This window comes from Nerophis ophidion, linkage group LG06 (genome assembly GCF_033978795.1).
Source record: "Nerophis ophidion isolate RoL-2023_Sa linkage group LG06, RoL_Noph_v1.0, whole genome shotgun sequence".
NCBI lineage: Eukaryota > Metazoa > Chordata > Actinopteri > Syngnathiformes > Syngnathidae > Nerophis > Nerophis ophidion.
In genome coordinates, this window is record NC_084616.1 from 29,786,989 (window position 1) to 29,810,767 (window position 23,779).

The 23,779-nt window shown below is 36.8% G+C and overlaps 1 long non-coding RNA gene across 1 annotated transcript in view; it reads right to left on the reverse strand.

Moving 5' to 3' along the window:
- Window positions 1-1,908: 1,908 nt before the first annotated feature.
- The window catches only part of LOC133554486 (uncharacterized), a 35,732-nt gene continuing 13,861 nt past the window's right edge, over window positions 1,909-23,779 (reverse strand). The window contains exons 2-4 of the long non-coding RNA XR_009807126.1: window positions 12,299-12,442; window positions 11,901-12,056; window positions 1,909-3,083 (exon numbers count right to left, since the gene is read on the reverse strand). This is a non-coding gene — a long non-coding RNA (uncharacterized LOC133554486). The remainder of the gene's footprint in view (window positions 3,084-11,900; window positions 12,057-12,298; window positions 12,443-23,779) is intronic.

A 23,779-nucleotide genomic window follows, 5' to 3' on the forward strand; every position in this document is an offset into this window, starting at 1 on the left:
GAGAGCCTTGGAATAAATCCAGTCAAATACCTTTTGGTATGAACTCACAAATGTCCTTCAAAGTTCTGTAGGGCTTCAGAGTATAGCATGAGTCATGTAGTGGAGTGTTGTTTGTATGTGACTCTCATGACATATCAAGGAATTGCAATGGGTGGCTTGTTCAAGACTGTCTTGATTACAGAGGTGTCTGACCTTCTTTCTGTTACTTTCGCATTCAAATATTTATTGCAGTCCTTCGCTTCAAATATGTGCTCTGTTATGGTTTTGGTTGCCATAACATGTTGTGTTTTTTACAGTCTGTTTAGCATCATGTGAGTGGACCAACTCTTTCTCTTGGATCAACATAACAAAGATATAAGTATAAATAGATACACGATATGGACTACTAAACAATATAGCATTGATAATGATGACTGAATTAAATACAGTGATATATATATTGCTTGACATTCAGAATCAGAAATCAGAAATACTTGTTACTTACTTGATAAGGTATGGCCAATTTAATGATGATGCTCAATTCTGCAGTGCGGTGAAACATTTCAAAATCTGGATCTTTTTGTTCAGCAATCCTTTGTATTGTACTGTTGTTGATGAATTTTGTTGACTTTCTTCCATTAGACTGCATCATTCTTTTTTTTTGTATTATGAGATGATATGATTTTGAATATTTAACCAGTTTCTTGATTGATCTCTTAACAAGTTCTTCAATCGGCCCTCTCGATGCATACATGAGCTTCCCTTCGTCTCATGCTTTCTTTGCCTTTGTCAGCGGTGCATTTTGTCAGATTCTTATTCTTGTAAACTTCTGATCCTGGTCACTTTTCTGCTTCAGGGATGCCCTTTGTGTTTTTTAATTATTAACTTAATGACCGTTGTCATTTCTTTTTGTCTTTTGTTTTTTTGGGTTATTTCTGCCAAAAATTGGAATGCATGTGTTTTTAGAAATCGTGTACGATTATATTTCCTATAAAAATATTTTTGAATTCCACACAATGGAAGGTTGTCAGCTGAGGGCAACCTGTTTTAGCCTCCTACACTCTTCTTGCTGGGTGTTTAATTCTTCTGAACTGTAAACACGCTTTACCTCCGTCTTACGAGCAATGGATCACAGGAGTGTTTTTAATATAAAATTGGAAGCAGTGATCTTTTCACTCTTATCTTAAAAGCTTCAATAAAATCTGGAAAACCCTGATGTCCATCATTGACTGATTGACTATAATGCATAAATGAGATAATGAACTCAGTGTATTATAATAACATCACAATATATCATTTAACAATATTTGTTACATCTTGGCTATTTATGCCATGAAGTTATTATTTTCATTTTTGTGTATATATTTTTTTAATCTATATTATTCCCTATTCTTCAGTTTATACCTGTTACATTATTATTATTATAATAATAATAATAATTATTATTAGTGTTATTATTGAAATCTGTATAATTATTACTGTTATATTATTATTATCTTTTATTTTATTTAAAAGTGAACACTTCTATTTTGTTTTCTGCTGGTTGCACTGTATTATACTATGCTCAATAACATACATATATATATACGTATATATATATATATATATATATATATATATATATATATATATATATATATATCCCAAGTGTGGCCACATTACATTGTAGGATGTAAGGGTGTATGTTTGTACAAATTTAGCATCATTCCTAAAACTTTTAGTGTGAATACAATCAACCTTAAATAAAGTCCTTTGAGCAATAGGAGAAATATAAAAAACTCAACCAGTTTAACTTTGTGGTTTAAAGAGTTTCAATGACTATATGTGGTGTGTTTCTTGAAATGTGTAGAGACTAAGCATGACATCTTTTTACATGTGCAGAATTTAGCTCTATGAAGATTGATTTTTTTTTTAATCATGAGCAGAAACTGTTTCTGTTGTTTTTTAATCGCATACCGAAAAAGCCCAACGGGTGCCAGTAATAAAATCCTCATTGTTTCTTTTGCAAAATATGCTGTCATTAGCGCCTGACACTCTGGATTGTTGTGGCTTCGGAAAGCTAACATGCCCCCCCACTCCTCAAGAGAGGGAGGCCAGCCCTGACTTGCAGCACCTCAATTTGGCTTTTGTATTGGCGAGGCTCGGGAAGTAGGAGGCGAGGATTCCTGTCATGGTGCCCAGTGGGTTTAGAACTCGTGGTCGGAGTGTTAGAAAGGCTCCATGATTAATGGCGGGGAACTTGGGGGGTGGGGGGCAGCAAGGGAGACGCTTTCTGTTGCTGGACTGTGCAACCTGAATGCACAATTGTGAAGAGGTTTGTCGAAGCATTGCTAATCGTAAAGTTGTTACCTTTTCAGGATGAAACCTGCCAATATTTCACAGTGGAATAGTGATGGAAGTAAAAGTCATTATCAGGGATTGCATTCATTAGGCATGTACAGAAATTAACAACCAAGACCAGTATCAAAGGATTGTTGCATTTGACAAAATAATTTACAACATTCAATGTGAGCATTATCCTGCTCAATCCACATTCAATAGTGTTACTAATTACAGTGCATAATACAGAAAAGAAGCATAAAGTGACACTAAATAGAACAACTATCCCAATGATTTAAGCATGCAACATTACTCGAAATACCCACACAAATATGCTGTTGTGGGTTTTTTTGCACGCTGTGCTCAAGAAGAGGAGCTGCAGATTCGCTGTAATGTTCATGGACAGTTTTTGAACTAAAATACCACGGTGGTGTGCTGTGAGATTCCAACTGAGTAAAAGTAAATGTATCCTTTACATAAGACGGCCACTAACGGGACCTTGGACCATGTTGGAATGTGGTGATGATGGTCTGGGCTTGAACAGGAATAAAATTGGCCAAGTCTGATTAGATATGTGGATCAATGAAGGCCTCACAATGAGACCGAGGGAAATAATCCATCATATTGGGAGACGAGACAGCAGGAGTGAGAGGTTGGTGGAGAGTTCCATGAAGAACACTGGGTAGCATTCTTGCTCCCATGCTTCTTCTAGTGCCTCATCCTGGGCTTCTGCAACCAAATCAATGTCGTAGCTGTGTGTGTTTTTTGTAGGCCGTTCTCTGCTTCTGCGAACACACAGAGAAGGCAACACGGTGAAACAAGACTATCATGAAAGACCAGCATGACTCACGTTGCTATACTCTGAGACAAGTGCAGGGCCCTCAGCTCTTCCTGTATCTTCAGTCATGCTTGAGACGTGTAGCAAGTCGGCCTGTCAAGTGTGTCATTTGCTCAGGGAAGGTTACCTCCTGAAGCAACAGTCTGGGGGAAACATCTGACGCCACTACGACTGCCTGACAGGACACATTTATCACACACTATACACGCAGAGCTGCCACAGCACCATCTCAGTCACTTAAATGCTACCTTGGGACATCTACTGAAAATAACCACCATTAAAGAGTCCATTGGACATGCATGTTGATGGTGATATGACGTACAAGGTTAATGGGCATTTACTGACAACTACACACCTTAAAGAATCACCTGATTGTTTGGGGGGTTATAGCCTTCAGCATCTGTCGCTAGCTCTAGAGATATTCCAACAGTGACAATGTTTCCATGTACTAAATTAGTCTGATTTCTCAAATTATTTCAGCTCAAAACAAGCATCCTACAACCCTTGGAAACCCTTGGCTTTTGAAAAGTTGATCTAACACAATTAGATTATGCGGTTTAAACCAGATCCCTAGAGTGGGTGTGGGCTGCTATGGACCTTTTGTATCACACCTTCACCAGTCTCGACACGTGTGATATAACCCAGAAGCAGATACAATTCAATCAAAACATAGGCAACAAGGGGAATGGAGAGGAGACTGATTACCATATTTTTCGGAATATAAGTCGCAGTTTTTTTCATAGTTTGGCCGGGGGTGCGACGTATACTCTGGAGCGACTTTTGTGTGAAATTATTAACATATTACCGTAAAATATCAAATATTATTTATCTCATTCACGTATGAGACTAGCCAGATGTCAGCAATCGTCACACACACACTTCAACGAATGAAAATTTGGCGGAGGCGGGTCATGGCAGAAATGCATTGTGGGAAAAGAAGATGCTACAGCAATCGTCACACACATGTCAACCAATGAAAATTTGGCGGAGGCGGGTCATGGCAGAAGTGCATTGTGGGAAAGAAGATGCTACCTGCTACGGTACATGGGCGGTAACTTATAGGCACCGAAAAGGAAAGAATATACTGCAGGTTACAAGCTGGAAGTAGTGAAATACGCAGCAGGAAACGGCAATCGAGCAGCAGAAAGAAAGTTTGGAGTAAACTCCATACCTGCCATCATCTCCGGAAGCTTAACCAAAATACTTCAGCCACTTGACATCTCCGTGAACAGGAGCTTTAAGGCAGTCCTGCGCAGCCTGTGGGAGCAGTGGATGATGGAAGTAGAGCACAGCTTCACGGCAACCGGGAGAATGCGCCATGCAACTTTTCTGGATGTCATCGGATGGATCGACAAAGCATGGGCTTCAGTGACAACCGAAACCATCCTGTCCGGATTCAGAAAGACTGGAATAATTGGAACTGCACCTGACGATGACTCTGACGTAAGCGACGTACCGATAGAAGAGGAAGCGGCGCATTGTCTTCCTTTTGAGTTGGCAGAATTGTTTAGAAGCGACACCGAAAACGAAGATTTCATGGGATTTAGCGATCAGGAGAGACAGAGTGTTTGGTAAATGTATAGCATGTTCTATATGTTATAGTTATTTGAATGAGTCTTACCATAATATGTTACGTTAACAAACCAGGCACCTTTTCAGTTGGTTATTTATGCGTCATATAACGTACACTTATTCAGCCTGTTGTTCACGATTCTTTATTTATTTTAAATTGCCTGTCAAATGTTTGTTGGTGTTGGATTTTATCAAATAAATTTCCCTCAAAAATGCGACTTATACTCCAGTGCGGCGTATATATGTTTTTTTCCTTCTTTTTTATGCATTTTCGGCAGGTGCGACTTATACTCCGGTGCGACTTATACTCCGAAAAATACAGTATGTGCTTTAAAAATTAAAACAACTGAACATTTTGAACTGCAACGATGGGAAAAAAAGAAAGAATCACAGATTTATATAAGAAGGTACAGCTAAGGATATGTACAAGGGTGGCTTCATTCGGACTCTCAAATGAAAAATGAATAAGATGTACTGTATGAGAACGAAGCAGGTAGGTTTAAAGCCTAAGAAGAAAGTGTAAACAAACCTCTTCCCACAGTATTTATGCATTCCAAGCGGATTAACATTAACTCTGTATTCCGCACACCTGGAAAACGTGTACAGAATAACAGCAACCCTGAATTAAAGCGGTATCAGAGCCTGAACGGTCTTTTCTTTATGATTTAAACCGCCTTCCATCAATCTACAGAGCTCATAGAATAAACTTTAAGACATTCAAACATTTTCATTCCATGATTCTCTATCTGAAATTTCCTTCAAAACAACTCTCTCTCGCCAGTCTTTCTTTGCTTCAGACTCGCATTTGCTCTGAAATCTTCTTGGTAGTAGTGTCTATTTGCAGCACAATCCAAGATCATTTGTTGATGCTCTCTGTTATTTAAGATCAACAAAGCCATTAGAGGTGTAATATTTGTAATCTATGTCAATATTACAGCAGACATCAGGTACACAAAGAACTTGGCTGTTGACTTGTGACGATGATGATGTGATGTGACGCCATAGGTCAATTGGAAAAGCAATAGATGTATCCCTACTAAAAGTAAAAAAGCGGTTATGCAGCGATCATTTTAATGACTCTGAAATTGAAGAAGGGTTTTGGTTGAAGTTTGGATGGGAAAAAAAATTAAAACACTCAAGCTAAATGGGATCCTGAAAATCAGGAGCACCCTCGAGGGGAGAAAGACTGAGTCAGAATATGCAGAAAAACAGTGAAAGACGAGTACACCCGTGCTCAAAATTGAGAGAAAAAGAAGGTAAGCTTCTAGTATTGTATGTTGCATGCTCTTCTACGTTCAATTTCCTCAAGATGCTTGAGGAAATGCTGAAAGAGCATGAGAAAACACAGGCTATAGTGTCTATGGAAGATTATTTTATATTAGTTTTTTGATCATAATGTGAACCATTATCAGTTTTGAAGTAATCATGGACCGTGTAGGGCAACAAAAACATGTAATTTAGTAATAGATATAATATTTTTTCATGTCTTCATCTAAATGGTCTATGTGGGGAAATGGGCTCCAGTTCTCCAGATGACATCACACCAAGAGGGGGTGGGATTTGGAAAGGGGCTGTTCCAAGCACAGTTACTCAAAACCAATTGAGATTGTGGGAAATGACTGCTAGATTCCTTTTCAGGAGCAAAAAACACATGAGGAGGACTTTATATATTTATTACAGGTGTGACGATTAATCGACATATCTATATGTTGATTTATATTACTTAGATTCAACTACATTGATCGAGGTATCGATACAACATCATTTTAAAGGAAAAACAATCGATTAATGGATTGATTGATTGATTGATTGATTGATTGATTGATTGATTGATTGATTGATTGATTGATTGATTGATTGATTGATTGATTGATTGATTGATTGATTGATTGATTGATTGATTGATTGATTGGTTGATTGATTGATTGATTGATTGATTGATTGATTGATTGATTGATTGATTGATTGATTGATTGATTGATTGGTTGATTGATTGATTGATTGATTGATTGATTGATTGATTGATTGATTGATACTTTTATTTGTAGATTGCACAGTTCAGTACATACAGTATTCCGTACAATTGACCACTAAATGGTATCACCCAGATAAGTTCTTCAACTTGTTTAAGTCGGGGTCCACGTTAATCAATTCATGGTACAAATATGTACAATCCCCATAATACAGTCATCACATAAGTTAATCATCATAGTATATACATTGAATTATTTAAAATTATTTACAATCCAGGGGGTGGGATGAGGAGCTTTGGTTGATATCAGTACTTCAGTCATCAACAATTGCATCAACAGAGAAATGGACATTGAAACCGTGTAGGTCTTACTTAGTAGGATATGTACAGCGAGCAGAGAACATGGTGAGTTCAGATAGCATAAGAACAAGTTTATACATTATAAATACATTTGATTATTTACATTAGGTTATTTACAATCCGGGGAGATGGGATGTGAAAGGAGGAAGGTATTAGTAAAGGGTTGAAGTTGCCTGGAGGTGTTGTTTTAGAACGGTTTTGTCATCGATACGAGAAAAAGGAAAACATTGGATTTAAGAACAGCAGACTTCACATGAAGTTTTAACACTTTTATAGATAAGAACGTTAAACATTATTAAAGTCTGTCCTTCAGTGGCATCATCGCTATTAGTCGGCAAAACAAGAGTGGCAGAGAGCTACAGTGGCTGAGAAAGTTCATAACAGAAGTAAAGGCCACAAGACAATATAAATTACAGCACATCAACTTTCAGCTATCGCACAATTGCAAAAGCCACAACCAATACAAACTCCACAACACAATAATATAAAGCCACAACCCAACTTTAAGCTTTAAACTTTAAGCACAAGTTACGGCGACGGATCAACATCCTGAACATAGTAAATTTTCATCCATCCATCCATCTCTACCGCTTATTCCCTTTGGGGTCGCGGGGGGCGCTGGTGCCTTTCTCAGCTACAATCGGGTGGAAGGTGGGGTACACCCTGGACAAGTCGCCACCTCATCGCAGCATAGTAAATTTGTATTATTGAAAAAAATGTAGTTATGTATAACTAAAAAAGATAGTCACACCACTTACTTCTGTTGTCACTTCCTTTCCATGTGTGTACTGTTGTGTTTTGGCTTAATGTTGTTGTCTTATGGCTTTATGTTATTGTGTTGTGGCGTTTGCATTTATTGTGACTTATCTTTGCGATCATAGCTGATTATTAAAATGAGAGTTGTAGCAGGTCAAACCGCTGCTCCTTCAACCTGAAAATACTTGGTTGCACTTGTTTTTTGTATGCATTTTATTTGTATTTGTATTATTTCTAACAGTAAAAATAGCAGGTAAACCTACTGTTGATTCAACCTGAAGAGATGTTGGGTAGAGTTTATTTTATATATTAATACTCTCTTTAAAAAAAAAGGTGACGTAGCAGACAAAATCTATTGTTTTAAAATGTTGGTTACTTTACTTTTATTGAAAATTGATTGAATGGTGAAAATGTGAACAGAAAAGGTTTTCCCTTGTTAATTCAACCTAAAGTGTTGGTTGTACTTTATTCAAATAAGATGTGAATGCTTTGCCTTTTTATTGTTGTTTACTTGCTTGTTTGTATCCATAACTCAATTGTAGATAATTCCTTTTATAGAAATAAGAGGAATATAAGAAACTTCAGCTGTAGTGTCTAGTATCCAGTATTTATTTCACACACTGATAGTTTTTGGGGGGTTTTTTTGCAAAAAAATTTGTAAATTGATTTCAACTCACTGAACCGTTTCGGATCGTATCGTTCTAAAAAAAAATGATATGGTAACTGAACTGTATCGGCAACCACTAATTGTTTAAAGGATCAAATCATTTTTTTTCGACAGTTACAATTGTACTTTTGTCGAGCTCATTTTTTTGATCGTTCTATTTTTGATGAGGACAGCTACAGTGAGATTTTTGATGAGATTATTTTTGGAATTCTCCGACTATTTTTGTTGTTTTTTACTTTTTCTTACCTTGGATTATAGAGGCATATACCCAACACCACGCATAAAACCATGTGGACAATCAACATGACAGAAGAACAAATGAGCTGCACAAAATTCAAGTCTTTCAACTTTCATGATCATAAATGCTATGAGTTAGAAAATAAAATTGACCCAGATATTCACTTCTATCAGGACGCTAATGTGGACTGTGAGTATTATACTGAAGAACAGTTGAATTCAAATGTTGAAATGGAAGGCTTTTCAGTCATTAATTTTAACAGCAGAAGTCTTTACAGTAACTTTTCCAAAATTAAAGAGTATCTTAAACAAATACAGCAAAAGTTTACCATAATAGCAATTTCAGAGACTTGGTTGAATGATAGTAAGGAATTACTGGATGGATTAGAGGGATATGAAATGTTTTGGCAAAACAGGATGAACAAAAGGGGAGGAAGTGTTGTATTGTTTGTGATGTCCTCTCTCAAATGTAGGCTGATTGCTAACATGACAACTGCTATTGACAATCTGATGGAATGTGTAACTATTGAAATCAGTGTTGAAAGATCCAAAAACATATTAATTAGTTGTATTTATAGAACTCCTGGAACATGCATTGATCAATTTAATAAGAAAATGTTCGAGTTATATGAAAAACATAATGATAAGATGATCTTGATTTGTGGTGACTTTAACATTGATTTGATGAAATATAATGATCACATGAAAACCACTGATTTTTTTAATCTTATGTTTAGCTTGAGTTTCTTTCCACTAATTGTAAAACCTAGCAGAATAACAAAGGACAGCCTAACACTAAGTGATAATATTTGTATAAATGTATTTGATAGGAAGAGGAAAAGTGGACTCTTAGTGACTGATGTAAGTGATCACTTGCCTGTTTTTACAGTGATCCAAATAAACAACGAGCCAAATTTACAAACAAAAAGACAAATAATTAATTTTGTTAGAATAAAATCACCAGAAGCAGTTAATGCATTCAAGGCTGATCTTTTAAATCAAGTCTGGCAAAATGTTTTTGTGGAGGATACTAATGAAGCATACAATACATTCCTGGATATATTTCTGACACTTTATGACCATCATTGTCCATTGAGAGAATATAAGCAAAATACTAAAATGAGGGAAAAACCATGGATAACAAGGGGTTTAGTAAAAGCCTGTAAAAAAAAAAAATAGACTTTATAAGGAATTTATTAAGAATCGAACAAAGGAAAATGAGGACAAATATAAAAAGTATAAGAACAGATTGACATGTATCATGAGGCTGCAACAAAAAAACTATTATGAACAATTGCTGCATAAACATAAAAATAATATCATTGAAACCTGGCATGTGCTTAATACTATGATTAAAAAATCTAGCAATAAGGATTTTACAGTATATCTGGTAAAAGATGACAACTCAATTATTGAAAATATAGAAGAAATAGCTGAGGAATTCAATAATTTTTTTGTGAATGTTGGCCCAAATTTGGCAAAAAATATTAATTTAAAAATGAAGCATGAGAAAAAGTTAAAGCTTGTATCTCACATAAACAATTCAATGTTTCTTGGTGGAGTTTGTGAAAGTGATGTGTCAGAAGTGGTCAGAAAGTTTAAAAATAAAAAATCTGTCGATGGTAACAATGTGGATATGTCACTTGTTAAGGAACTGATGGATTGTGTCCTGAGGCCATTTACTTATATATGCAATAAATCTTTATCAACTGGAATTTTTCCTGACAAAATGAAAATCGCAAAAGTTATTCCAATTTATAAAAATGGTGATAAACATGTGGTCTCAAATTACAGACCTGTGTCCTTACTACCTCAATTTGCACAAATTCTTGAGAAATTATTTGTAAATAGACTTGATAAGTTTATTGACAAACATGAGCTATTGAATGACCATCAGTATGGTTTCAGGAGTAATCGATCTACATCTCTAGCAGTGATGGACTTTGTAGAACACATGACTACAGCAATAGAAAAAAAGCAACACACCGTTGGAGTATTTATTGACTTATGTAAAGCTTTTGACACAATCGATCATTCCTTACTTCTGCAGAAATTGGAAAAATATGGCATAAGAGGTGTTTCGCAACAGTGGTTAAGTAGTTATTTAAGTAACAGATCTCAATATGTGGAAATTAATGAGACTAAATCACAGCCAAGAAGAGTAACTTGTGGGGTTCCACAAGGCTCGGTATTGGGACCTAAATTATTTATACTCTACCTAAATGATATTTGTTCAGGATCTAATTAATTGAAATTTATTATGTTTGCAGATGATACAAATGTATATTGTTCAGGAGAAGACTTGAAGGAAGTGTTGAGGATAATGGAGGTTGAGTTCATTCAGCTAAAAAAATGGTTTGATATTAATAAGTTATCATTTAATGATAAGAAAACTAAATTTATGTTGTTTAATGGTCCAAGGACAAATTGTGAAGCAAAATTAAAATTAAATCAAGTGGAAATTGATAGAGTATATGAAACTAAATTCTTGGGAATAATAATTGATCATAAACTGTGTTGGAAACCGCATATTGAATATATAAAAGGAAAAATATCCAAATCTATTGCTATTCTTTATAAAGTAAGACACATGCTGAATAAGACATGCCTGCATATGTTGTATTATTCTTTTATTTTTCCATATTTAACGTATTGTGTTAAAATTTGGGGAAATGTTTACAAAACAAACATAGACCCAATAATAAAACTTCAAAAAAAGGTCATTAGAATAATACACAAAGCGTGCTACTATGAACATACCAATCCATTATTTATGAGTTCAAATGATTTGATTTGATTGATTATATGACCAAAATAAACTTATTTCATTCATTCAATGTTGAAATTAATTGTTATAACTTCAATACGCATTAAATATATTGTGTCTAGATATAAGTCTTGAATCAAGCTAGATGCTCAACTATTTATTGAACTTGTTGAATTTTAGAAGGTTTAATGTAATTGAAAATAAAGTATTATGATAACAAGATGAGATAGGTTGCTTGGCAACAATAAATTGGCCTTAGTGTGTGAATGCTGTCTGTCTATCTGTGTAGGCCCTGCGATGAGTGCCGACTTGTCCAGGGTGTACGCCGCCTTCCGCCCGATTGTAGCTGAGATAAGCACCAGCGTCCCCCGCAACCCCAAAAGGAGTAGGCGGTAGAAAATGGATGGATAACAAGATGATCAAATATACGTACCACATTGCTCCAAAATGCCAGTCCATAATCGTCCATTGGATTATTGCTCCTGAGTGGCAGGAAGTACGTTGCCCTTTCTGATCCTGAGGTCCAAATCCGCACGGTAGTGAGCCTGCAGAAGATCCAGCAACTCCAAACGCGTATTTCTGGTCCAACCTGCAAGTGACAATAGCAAGCGAGGTCATGTTTGACTCATGAAGCTCAACTGAGGGCACTGGCTAAAGTGATGCAAAGTGGTGCTCTCTGTTGGGGGTCCATTTCACATTTAATAAATAAAACCTACAAAAACATTATTTTTTTCTTATATTAAAAACAGTATTTCTATCACATTTTTAGTTGGAAAAATAGAAAGCAGTGCACAACCAGCAGTCGGTATAAGCATGTGAAACAATATTTACCCAGAGGCTGCTTTGGTCACGTGGTGGTGAGCTGTCCAATGGCAGAGTCCAGGGTGTCTGGCGTCATCGTCAGGCAACTTGAATTGTCTCTTGTATTTTTTCACTCATCGTCTTAAGAGCAGCAGCTGCAGTCTTTTTACTTGCCTGTTTGGACGAAACATGGACAAATATGTCAATTTAATGAAAGCTCGAAGGAGGAAGAAATGAAGAGTAGAGACGCTGAACAAAATGGCAGAGAGGAGACACACACACACACACACGTACACGCGTGGGGTTATAGCGATCGTGTTTTTATTGTGTTCATTCCTGTAAATTAACCCTTTTTTGGGGGGGAAAGGGGCGTACAGCTGGACAACGTCGTGTTGTTACACCATGCGTCTTCATCGGCGGGCTATGTCTTTTTCCCGGACAGCAGGTTTGCTATCCGGGCTCTGTCTATTTCCTGAACAGCAGATTTGCTAATTTGTTTAGCGGCTGTTTACTTATTCATTTATTTATTTATTTATAAACGTCATAATAGCTCAACCTTTATATAATATAGTCGAATCCAGTACATTATCAATAGGCATAAATGTGTCGAATTCAATTAGTTGACTTGCTTGTAAAATTGTAATCAATTTCTAAAATCATTTTAAATTAATAAAAATACATTTTATGTTCTAATTTATATTTATTTATTTATTTATTTACTAATTCACATATCTCTAATTGTCTAGACTTGGTTTAAGTATGTTCTCTGAGAGTGGGCAAACAAAGAAGGCTTGACAGTGAGGGCACAAAGACAAAGGAGGAAAATATGCTTTTAATGTTTCAATTTGGATTATTTAATGTATGTACAGTATGGCACTTACACCGTTTGTTTAATTACATTTTCGCATTATTACTTCAAAACGAATTGATTTGTGTTCTGCAAAATTACATCATCCATTTAAATTAAACAAATCCATGCCAAAAAAATACATGCAGAATATATAGTTATTTTTCAATTCAATGTTATCTTTTTCTTTTTTTCTTTTTTTTTTCCTTTCACTCCAACAAAGGTATGGAGAGAACCATCTTTTTACGTCTCCCACCCGTGATGGATGATGCAGTCAGTGTTGCAGAGAAGAGCAGCCTTCTTCCTCTTCCTTTTGTGGCCAAGGCAACAAACATATAAATATTTGTATAATTTATTTTTTTTTAAATACTCAATTTCATGATATTCGAACTAATTGTATTTCGGAAATATATAGGCTAATATGCACATATATAATCAACAACGGCGTTGAGTTAAATAGCATTGGAAAATGATTCCCTCAACACCATGCATCCATCCATTTTTCTACCGCTTGTCTCAACACCATATTTTTTTTAAATATGTGATTGCCTCTCTGCGAAATATAAAATTATTATATTTTGGGTAAGGGCCCAAGTATGAATTTAGTATGTTTTGAAAGTCATTTAATTGGTGCAGTGTTTCCTGCAGCTCGCCTGCACCCTTGAACACACACTCTCTGCATTGTGTGATATACAAGCTCAGCAAGACCATAATTTAGCTCCTGTGCCTGCACCACGATTCTCCGTGAACTCTGTTTGAACTGCCTTGGTGACAATAAATCATTTTTCTCCTTCATGCACACACAAAAGCGCGCCGATCGCTCTGGGTGTCACCCCCTTTATACCTCCTTATACCCTCTCTCCTTGCTAGAAACTACCAGAAAGTTTCAATAAAGCCTTTTTTTCTACAGGGCAAATAATTAATGGCGAAATGGTCACTTGGAACTTGGAAGATTTTTGGCATCTCAAATATGAATGCAGCATTATTTATGTTAATTCGATTCCAAATATCTAGAAGTTGCGCCCCGACGAGTTGGCGTGTGTGCGCATGTGCAAGAGTAGAGCCAGGCTGGACAGATAAGATGAGACCGAGGGAGGAGGCGTTAGGATGCTGCCGGTTTCAAACGCTGCACACAAATGGCCCTGTCTTGGCACAGAGGGAAGATTTATGGGCCCGGTGCCTTATATTGCTGTAAACAATGCCGGCCCAAAATGAAAGGACTGCAAGTTTGTGCACCACCACACTTCATAAGTGAACCACCCTCCTTAAAAACACAAAATTTCGGTCAAGTCACACAAACGAGTTTTTGACATTTGCACACAAGCATGCATACAAAAGTACAGGCTTTTAATTTGGGGCTGCAGTGCCCAAGCATGCACAGCCTGCTAAATAATGTCAAGCTGCAACATAAATCAGGGGACCATATGTGGAAAAGCCAATTTGGACCGAAAGCAGGCAAAAATATGTGATTATTTTGTAGGGGTTTTTTTTAACATACGCTTGGAACATTCAATTATAGGTGGAGGGTAAATACTCGGCTATATATATGTATATTGAAACATATGCTATACAATAGCTGCATACAATGTCAACAAAGTATTCACAAATATATGTTTTTTTTATCTTGGTTTATAAAACTACACTGCACCATATTTTGACCATTTAACCAAAAATAATGGAATTGTGTAGTGCAGTATATACACTTCTAGGAGGATAGAAATCTATTTAAAAACAAATAATGTATTTCCTTCGGACTCAAAATCCCCTGGGTAAAGTGTCTAATATGGTTACCCTCTCACTTGGAGGCTAACCAAAATACTTTAGTAAAATAGTAATGATGTGTGTGTAATATATACAGTATATATATATATATGTATATATATATATATATATATATATATATATATATATATATATATATATATATATGTACAGTATATATGTGTATATATGTATATATATGTTCAGTATATATATATATATATATATATATATATATATATATATATATATATATATATATATGTTCAGTATATATATATATATATATATATATATGTATATACATGTATGTGTGTGTGTGTATATTATATATATATATATATATATATGTGTGTGTGTGTGTGTGTGTGTGCGTGTGCGTGTGTGTGTGCAGCTGAGGTAGGCTCCAGCGCCCCCGTGACCCCGTAAGGGACAAGCGGTAGTAAGCGGATGGATGGATATTCTTAAACAAGTGTGCTGTAGACTAAGGGTGTCCACACTTATTTCATGCTGGACGGCAAACTGAAAAGTGACCAGAATGCGCGGTCCACTTGAATATTTTGTATGCTCAAATGCTTAAATGTATGTGCTAAATATGACCCCAAAAGGGAATAAGCGGTAGAAAATGGATGGATGGATGGAAATTGTTAGCATAGCTTTGTGTTATATGTGACCAAGGGAATAGCTGTTTGTGTTATGTCTAATAAACATCAATAATAATTAAAATATATATATGTATTTTCAGACCATGTCGAAGACCAATAAAAAAAATAGGTAAGGGCCAAAAATGGCCTCCGTGCCACACTTTGGACACCCCTGATGTGGATCCAAACTGATTGTTATTTTTATTAACTTAAAATATATATTACAGATCTATAATAGATTGTGTAACTGTCATTTAATGCTGTAAGAATGACTTGTTTTTTTGTGATCTTTATTTAGGAAGCTGGGTCTTTTTTTGTCAGTATGCTGAAGTGCTTCATAACCTGTTCAAGAAGATAAACATTGTGTTTAAACGTTTTGGATGGACATGGAAAACCATACAGTGCATATTATTTCATTCCTATATTATTTTGGGGGGGGACAGGAGGTCCCTGTCGTGGAAACAACAAAGTACCTGGCTTACCACCTCCACCAAAACCTCACTGGAGATTTGCACATCGAGAATGCAATAAAAACTGCCTCCAAACGGCTGCACTACCTCACCGTCATGGCGAGACATGGAATACCTGCAGACGACCTTGTTACCATCTACACCACTCTCATCAGGTCGTGTCTGGAATGTAGCTTAGTGCTCTTAGTGGGCTGCTCCAAAAAACAACAGGCAGAGCTAGAGCGAGTCCAGAAACGTGCCTGTAAAATCATTATGAGGAGAGCTGGAAACAACTCACAACCCCTACCATCACTCCAGACCAGGAGAGGGGAGGCTGCAGTGAAGCTGGTCAGGGATATGCATGATGACCAACAGCCTTTGCATGACCTGCTACCTCCAACACGAGGCAGCCGCACTGCCAGGACATTGAGGAACCAACATAAGCTGGCTGAACCCGAGCCCAGACCAAAAACTAAGAGACTTAAAAACTCTACCTTGCACGCTGCAATTAAGATGCATAATGACACTATCTAATTAAATAAGTAATACAGTCATATACCAGAATGATAACAGTTTACATGCTGCTTCTGCCCTGAAAATGTTTTTTTGTTTGTATAGGGTACTGTCTGTTATTTTCATTTTTTTTATTGTAATTGTTTGTTAGATATTTATTGTAAAATTCGAGTGTTTTTTCAGTGGTGCCTTGGCTCCACTGCAAGCATGAATTAATAAAGTCAAGTCAAGTCAAGTCTTTATTATAAAAGGTATGATTTTTTCACTGCATGTGAAGAAATATTCACTCACCTGTTAGATACAGCTATTAATTACTCAACACAGCTTCATACAAGTATAACTCAATTTTAAAATCCTTATTTCTTCAAACATTATAAAACATATACGCTACAACAAATTATAGCGTATGTTATCCACAATCTAATAGAAGTTATATCAAATAATATTAGCCTTTAGGGGCCATGCACGGAATCAGTATTATTTGCATCATAAAGAAACCAAATTGCAAAATACTTATTTTAGTAAGCAAAGTGTCCTGCACATTGATTTGATTGCATATTTAAAAGTTTTAATTTACATTTTTAATTACATTTCGACAAACTTAACATATACATATACCGGTTTAGCTCGGTTGGTAGAGTGGCTGTGACAGCAACTTGAGGGTTGCAGGTTCGATTCCCGCTTCCGCCATCCTAGTCACTGCCGTTGTGTCCTTGGCAGAGGTGGGTAGAGTAGCCAGAAATTGTACTCAAGTAAGAGTACAGTTACTTTAGAGATTTATTACTCAAGTAAAAGTAAGGAGTAGTCACCCAAATATTTACTTGAGTAAAAGTAAAAAGTATGTTGTGAAAAAACTACTCAAGTACTGACTAACTGCTGATTACAGCAACAAATAATGCACAAAAACATAAAAATAGCAATGAGCAAATTCAGAGCCAGGAATATCGGGTGGTTTAGCTCGGTTGGTAGAGTGGCCGTGCCAGCAACTTGAGGGTTGCGAGTTCGATTCCCGCTTCCGCCATCCTAGTTACTGCCGTTGTGTCCTTGGGCAAGACACTTTACCCACCTGCTCCCAGTGTCACCCACACTGTTTTGAATGTAACTTAGATATTGGGTTTCACTATGTAAAGCGCTTTGAGTCACTAGAGAAAAAGCGCTATATAAATATAATTCACTTCACTTCACTTAAGCAACTAAAACAATAATATATATTAAATAATAGTACATTAAAATAAAATTTAAAAAATGGCACATCGAGCCACAATAACTTAACAGCACCATAGCCTCAGTAGGCATTCATTGATTTGATTGATTGATTGATTGATTGATTGATTGATTAAAACATGTATTAGTAGATTGTACAGTACAGTACATATTCCGTACAATTGACCACTAAATGGTAACACCCCAATAAGTTTTTCAACTTGTTTATCAATTACTTAGTAAATTACCAAGTCAAGGTGATCTACCTCATATATACATATACATACACACACATATCATTTATACACACACATATCATACATACACACACAAATAATTTATACACACACATATATATGTATATATACATATATATATATGTATATATATATTAAATATATATATATATACATGCATTTATATATACAGTATACATTTTAAATGTATTTATTTTGCCGTTTTTGTTGACATGTTGAAGGTGTTTTAATGAATATACGTGCATGTTTAACATATAGATTCCTATCTTTCATGAAGACAAGAATATAAGTTTGTGTATTACCTGATTCTGATGACTTGATTGATTGGAATCAGACGTCCACGTTTTCAAATGGAGGACAAAAAAAGTTCCTCTTTTCTGTCTAATACCACATGAAAGTCGTTGGTTTTTGGCATCTTATCTGTCCAGCTTCCATATTCGTTTTCATACACTTTACAAGAAATACATTGGCGGCAAACTCCCTAGTCTGCTAGCTTGTTTGCTCTGGCTTTCGGAGACTCTTATTTTGTTAGCGCAGGCGCGATGGAGCGGCGCTTTTATTGTGAAGACAGGAACTGTGCGATCAGTCTTTAGGCTTTTGACGGGAAGTACGGTTGAAATAAAAAGTGTCTTTTTTCCTTTACGCTTTTGATTGATTGATTGAAACTTGTATTAGTAGATTGTACAGTACAGTACATATTCCGTACAATTGACCACTAAATGGTAACACCCCAATAAGTTTTTCAACTTGTTTAAGTCGGGTCATGTGACCGCCTGGCTCTGTTTGATTGGTCCAACGTCACAAGTGACTGCATTTGATTGGTGAAACGCAGGCATGCGTAGATTCTACTTTGAAGCTCTGTCATTAACCAAAACAAACATTAATAGATCGATTAAAATGAATGTAGATTAATGGAACGGAGTAAAAGTAGAAGTATGTTGCATAAAAACTACTCGTAGAAGTACAATTTATCGCAAAAGTTACTCAAGTAAATGTAACGGAGTAAATGTAGCGCGTTACTACCCACCTCTGGTCCTTGGGCAAGACACTTTACCCACCTGCCCCCAGTGCCACCCACACTGGTTTGAATGCAACTTAGATATTGGGTTTCACTATGTAAAGCGCTTTGAGTCACTAGAGAAAAAGCGCTATATATAAAATATAAAAAATATAATTCACCTTTTAACATATAATACTGTATAATCATAGAAAACCTTTAAATATGCTATATATGTATTTGTTACTCCTAATCCTAACTGCATTAGAAGTTTATTTTCTACTTTCTATTTTAAACATCCATCCATCCATCCATTTTTCTACCGCTTATTCCCTTTGGGGTCGCGGGGGGCACTGGTGCCTATCTCAGCTACAATCGGGCAGAAGGCGAGGTACACCCTAAACAAGTCACCCCCTCATTGAAGGGCCAACACAGATAGACAGACAACATTCACACTCACATTCACGCACTTTGGCCAATTTAGTGTTGCCATTCAACCTATCCCCACAATTTAGTTAAAATTAAAACTTTTGTTGCATCCCAGGTTGTCATTCAGTCCTGTTACCCGAACCCATGATCTTGTGGACTATTCCACAAGTCATATTGGATCCTTTGCAGGCCAGAAGTGTCCATCCATCTATCCATTCATCCATCCATCCAATTTCTACCTTTTGTCCCTTTTGGGGTCGCGGGGGCTGCTGGAGCCTATCAGAGCTGCATCCGGGCGGAAGGCGGGCTACACCCTGGACGAGTCGCCACCTGATCGCAGGGCCAACACAGATAGACAGACAACATTCACACTCACATTCACACACTAGGGACAATTTAGTGTTGCCAATCAACCTATCACCAGGTGCATGTCTTTGGCCAGAAATGTATTCATTTATTTTCATTTATATTTGATTATATTTCAACTATATCGTTGCAGGGGATGTTTATTTGTTTAAATATGTTTTTGGTTGTTGTTCAATTGCTGCAATGTGCTTATAGCAGGGTCCCCAAACTACGCCAGCGTCCAAAATCCGCCCCACAGGAAGTCTCAAGATATTTTTCTAATCTATTTTTTATTACCACTTGTTACTCTCGGGTCTCCTTGCTGCTCAGGCAAATCATATTGTCTAAAAATGTATTTTTCCATCGATAACGAGACATGATCGGCAAGTGCGCACTCTTGATACACACCGGAGTACTTGTAAAAAGAGCTCAGCAGCACATGCACTTTTTGCGTCGGATCCAAAGAGCTAAGCTCCCTCCCCCCATTCTCACCACATTCTACAGAGGCACTTTAAAGAGCCGACTGACCAACAGCATATCTGTCTAGACTGGAGCCTGCAGAGCCTCAGACTAGAAGTCTCTGCAGAGTGGTGAGGTCGGCGGAAAAGATCATCAGGACTCCTCTTCCACCTATCCAGTAGATCGCAAAAAGCCGCTGCCTGAAGAGGGCTCAGAAAATCTGTATAGGCTCCTACCACCACCACCAAGGACTGTTTTCACTGCCGGACTCTAGAAAGAGGTTCCGCAGCCTCCGTAGCAGAACCTCCAGGTTCTGTAACAGCTTCTTCCCTCAGGCCGTAAGACTCTTGAACATATCATAATAATCTCCTCAATTCGCCCAAAAAATGGATTAACTTGCTGGAATATAAAGACAATATAACCTACATCCATAAACGTGGATGCATATGCAAAAGTGCAATATATTTATCTGTACAGTAATCTATTTATTTGTATCTGAACCTTATTGATCTTTTGTCCTGCACTACCATGAGCTAATGCAACACAATGTTGTTATTATTTGTACTGTAAAGTTCAAATTTGAATGACAATAAAAGGAAGTCTAAGTCTAATATATATACACACACACACACACTGCCTGGCCCCCGGCCAAATTTTCTGAACCCAATGCGGCCCCCGAGTCAAAAGTTTTGTCAACAGGCTAATGATATTTGCAAAAATGCCATATTTGATGTATTTGATCATTTTACGCTGAAAACTCACTCCTGTTATTGACAGTCATATTACTCAAAGAAGCCATCTTTGGCTCAGGAGGCCTGTGAAAGATCAAATAAAGGGACCAGAAATGGGTTTATGCATCATTAAGTAGTGCAGTGTGTCAGATTTAGAGATTTTTTGGGGGAGAAAGTTTGACCAATGGAATGTTGCATGGCCCACATATTTTTTTGATGGAGTGATTGAAACTTGTATTAGTAGATTGCACAATACAGTACATATTCTGTGCAATTGACCACTAAATGGTGACACCCGAATAAGTTTTTCAGGCTCCAGCGACCACCGCAACCCCAAAAGGAACAAGCGGTATAAAATGGATGGATGAAGTTGTTTAAGTCAGGGTCCACGTTAATAAATTCATGGTAAATTGTCATTAAACAACAAATATTTGTTTGTAGTAATATAGTTATTACGTCATCATTGTTGCTACAGCTCGTGCACTGGATCCTATTGCGCATGTGCGGATGCACCTAATATTGTGGCCCGACAGACTTGATCATCTTTACTGTCTGAAGTGACCCCCTTGCCACCCATTGAATGCTGGGAAATGACCACCACGTCGGCCATCCTCATACACGCAGCCAATAGGCTGATGAAATATTTCTCCGGCACGCGCCACAGCGATACGTCATTGGCGTTTATTTAGGTCATCATTTCCAGCACGACGCCGCGTTCAAGTACTGCGGGACATCCGAGAGTCGCTTTGCGTTTGGCCCAAATCAATTGTCTGATGGTGGTTTAAAAAGGCGCTTTTATTGCAAATGAGTCAAAGCGACGCATCTGCTGGCCGTTGGACGGCCGCGACGGGGAAGATTTACGCCTTTATGACACACCCACTGGTCAATGCAGGGAGAAGTCCTCAGTGTGACCCTGGTTTCAACTCGCAGCCTTTATGCAGCTGCCAGCGCACAACAATGATGCACCTTTCATCACCGAGCAAAGTGGCTGCACAATGCACTCACCTGAGAGGACAAGGTTTGTTTTGTGTGCAAATAAAAACGTCAACTATTGAACTATATTCCACCGCGCCAGTTTTCTCTCCCTCCCGCTACACTCGCTGCTATTCAAACATTTCGATAACCATTCGAGTAAATATGTTCAGCATCTTTCCAGATAGAGCCCTGCAGGGGGACATCAATCAGAGCCAGTCTGCCATGCTGCAACGGGAGACATTCCCAGTGATTCAGCAGGGAGGTAAAAGGCAAAGGGAAAAGCCTCTGGAGGTGGGTGAGGAATTTAAGAGAGTGAAGTTGAGAATACGACACATGTTAGATGCTGACTCTCACCTGCGAAGATGCTTCATGTGCACTCAAAACCACGACAGGGAGATTATTAATACTAAAAATTATATTTAAGGTGCTCTTCTCACAGGTAAGACGAAACACATTTAACGCTACAAATATTGCCATGGATATTAGTCCAAACAAGCCTGTGTTTAATTAATATTGAAAAACATAATAAATCATGCAGTAGAACATAACAAATCCCTCAAAAAAAAGGTCTGCTGGAAATAATTAGTCTTTTATTTTTGTTGGTCACTTAAAAAAAGTTGATGTTCCATCATTATTTTTAAAGAAGTGTATAAATGTGTGATGTTTTCTTTCATGTGACCACACAGCTGGAGACTGCTTTGCCATCATATTGGAAGAGAGGTCGTTATTCATTACCAGGGGCGTACCACAACATTCTGGGCCTCAATTTAAAGGACTCCTGACTTGCCCCCCCACACAGCCTAAAACCCAACGCCGCAGTGCCACACACACACTTGACATTTTTACACGTACTAAAAAAAAGTATTTATTGCATGCTTAGTTCAAACCTTAAAACACATTCACTTTTAAAAATATGTGATAAACATATCTACAACATATAAATAACCCCATATATATATATATATATATATATATATATATATATATATATATATATATATATATATATATATATATATATATATATATATATATATATATATCTGTGATGAGGTAGCGACTTGTCCAGGGTGTACGGCGCCTTCCGGCCTATTGTAGCTGAGATAGGCACCAGCGCCCCCCGTGACCCCAAAGGGAATAAGCGGTAGAAAGTGGATATATATGTATATGTATGTATGTATGTATATGTATACATACAGTATATGCATGTTAGGGCTGCGAATCTTTGGGTGTCCCACGATTAGATTCAAAATCGACTTGTTTTTTCAATTCAACACGATTTTCGATTCAAAAACGATTTTTTCCCGATTTAAAAGTATTCTCATTCATTCAATACATAGGATTTCAGCAGGATCTACCCCAGTCTGCTGACATGCAAGCAGAGTATAGTAGATTTTTGTAAAAAGCTTTTACAATTGTAAAGGACAATGTTTTATCAACTGATTGCAATAATGTAAATTTGTCTTTACTATTAAACGAACCAAAAATATGACTTATTTTGTCTTTGTAAAAACATTGGACATAGTGTGTTGTCAAGCTTATGAGATGCGATGCAAGTGTAAGCCACTGTGACACTATTGTTTTTATTTTTAATTTTTAGAAATGTCTAATGATAATGTCAATGAGGGATTTTTAATCACTGCTATGTTGAAATTATAACTAATATTGATACTGTTGTTGATAATATTCATTTTTGTTTCACTACTTTTAGTTTGTTCTTTGTCGTGTTTGTGTCTCCTCTCAATTGCTCTGTTTATTGCAGTTCTGAGTGTTGCTGGGTCAGGTTTGGTTTTGGAATTGGATTGCATTGTTATGGTATTGCTGTGTATTGGTTTTTTGGATTGATTAAAAAAAATAAAAAAAAAATTTAAAAACATTTTTTTTTTAATGAGAATCGATTC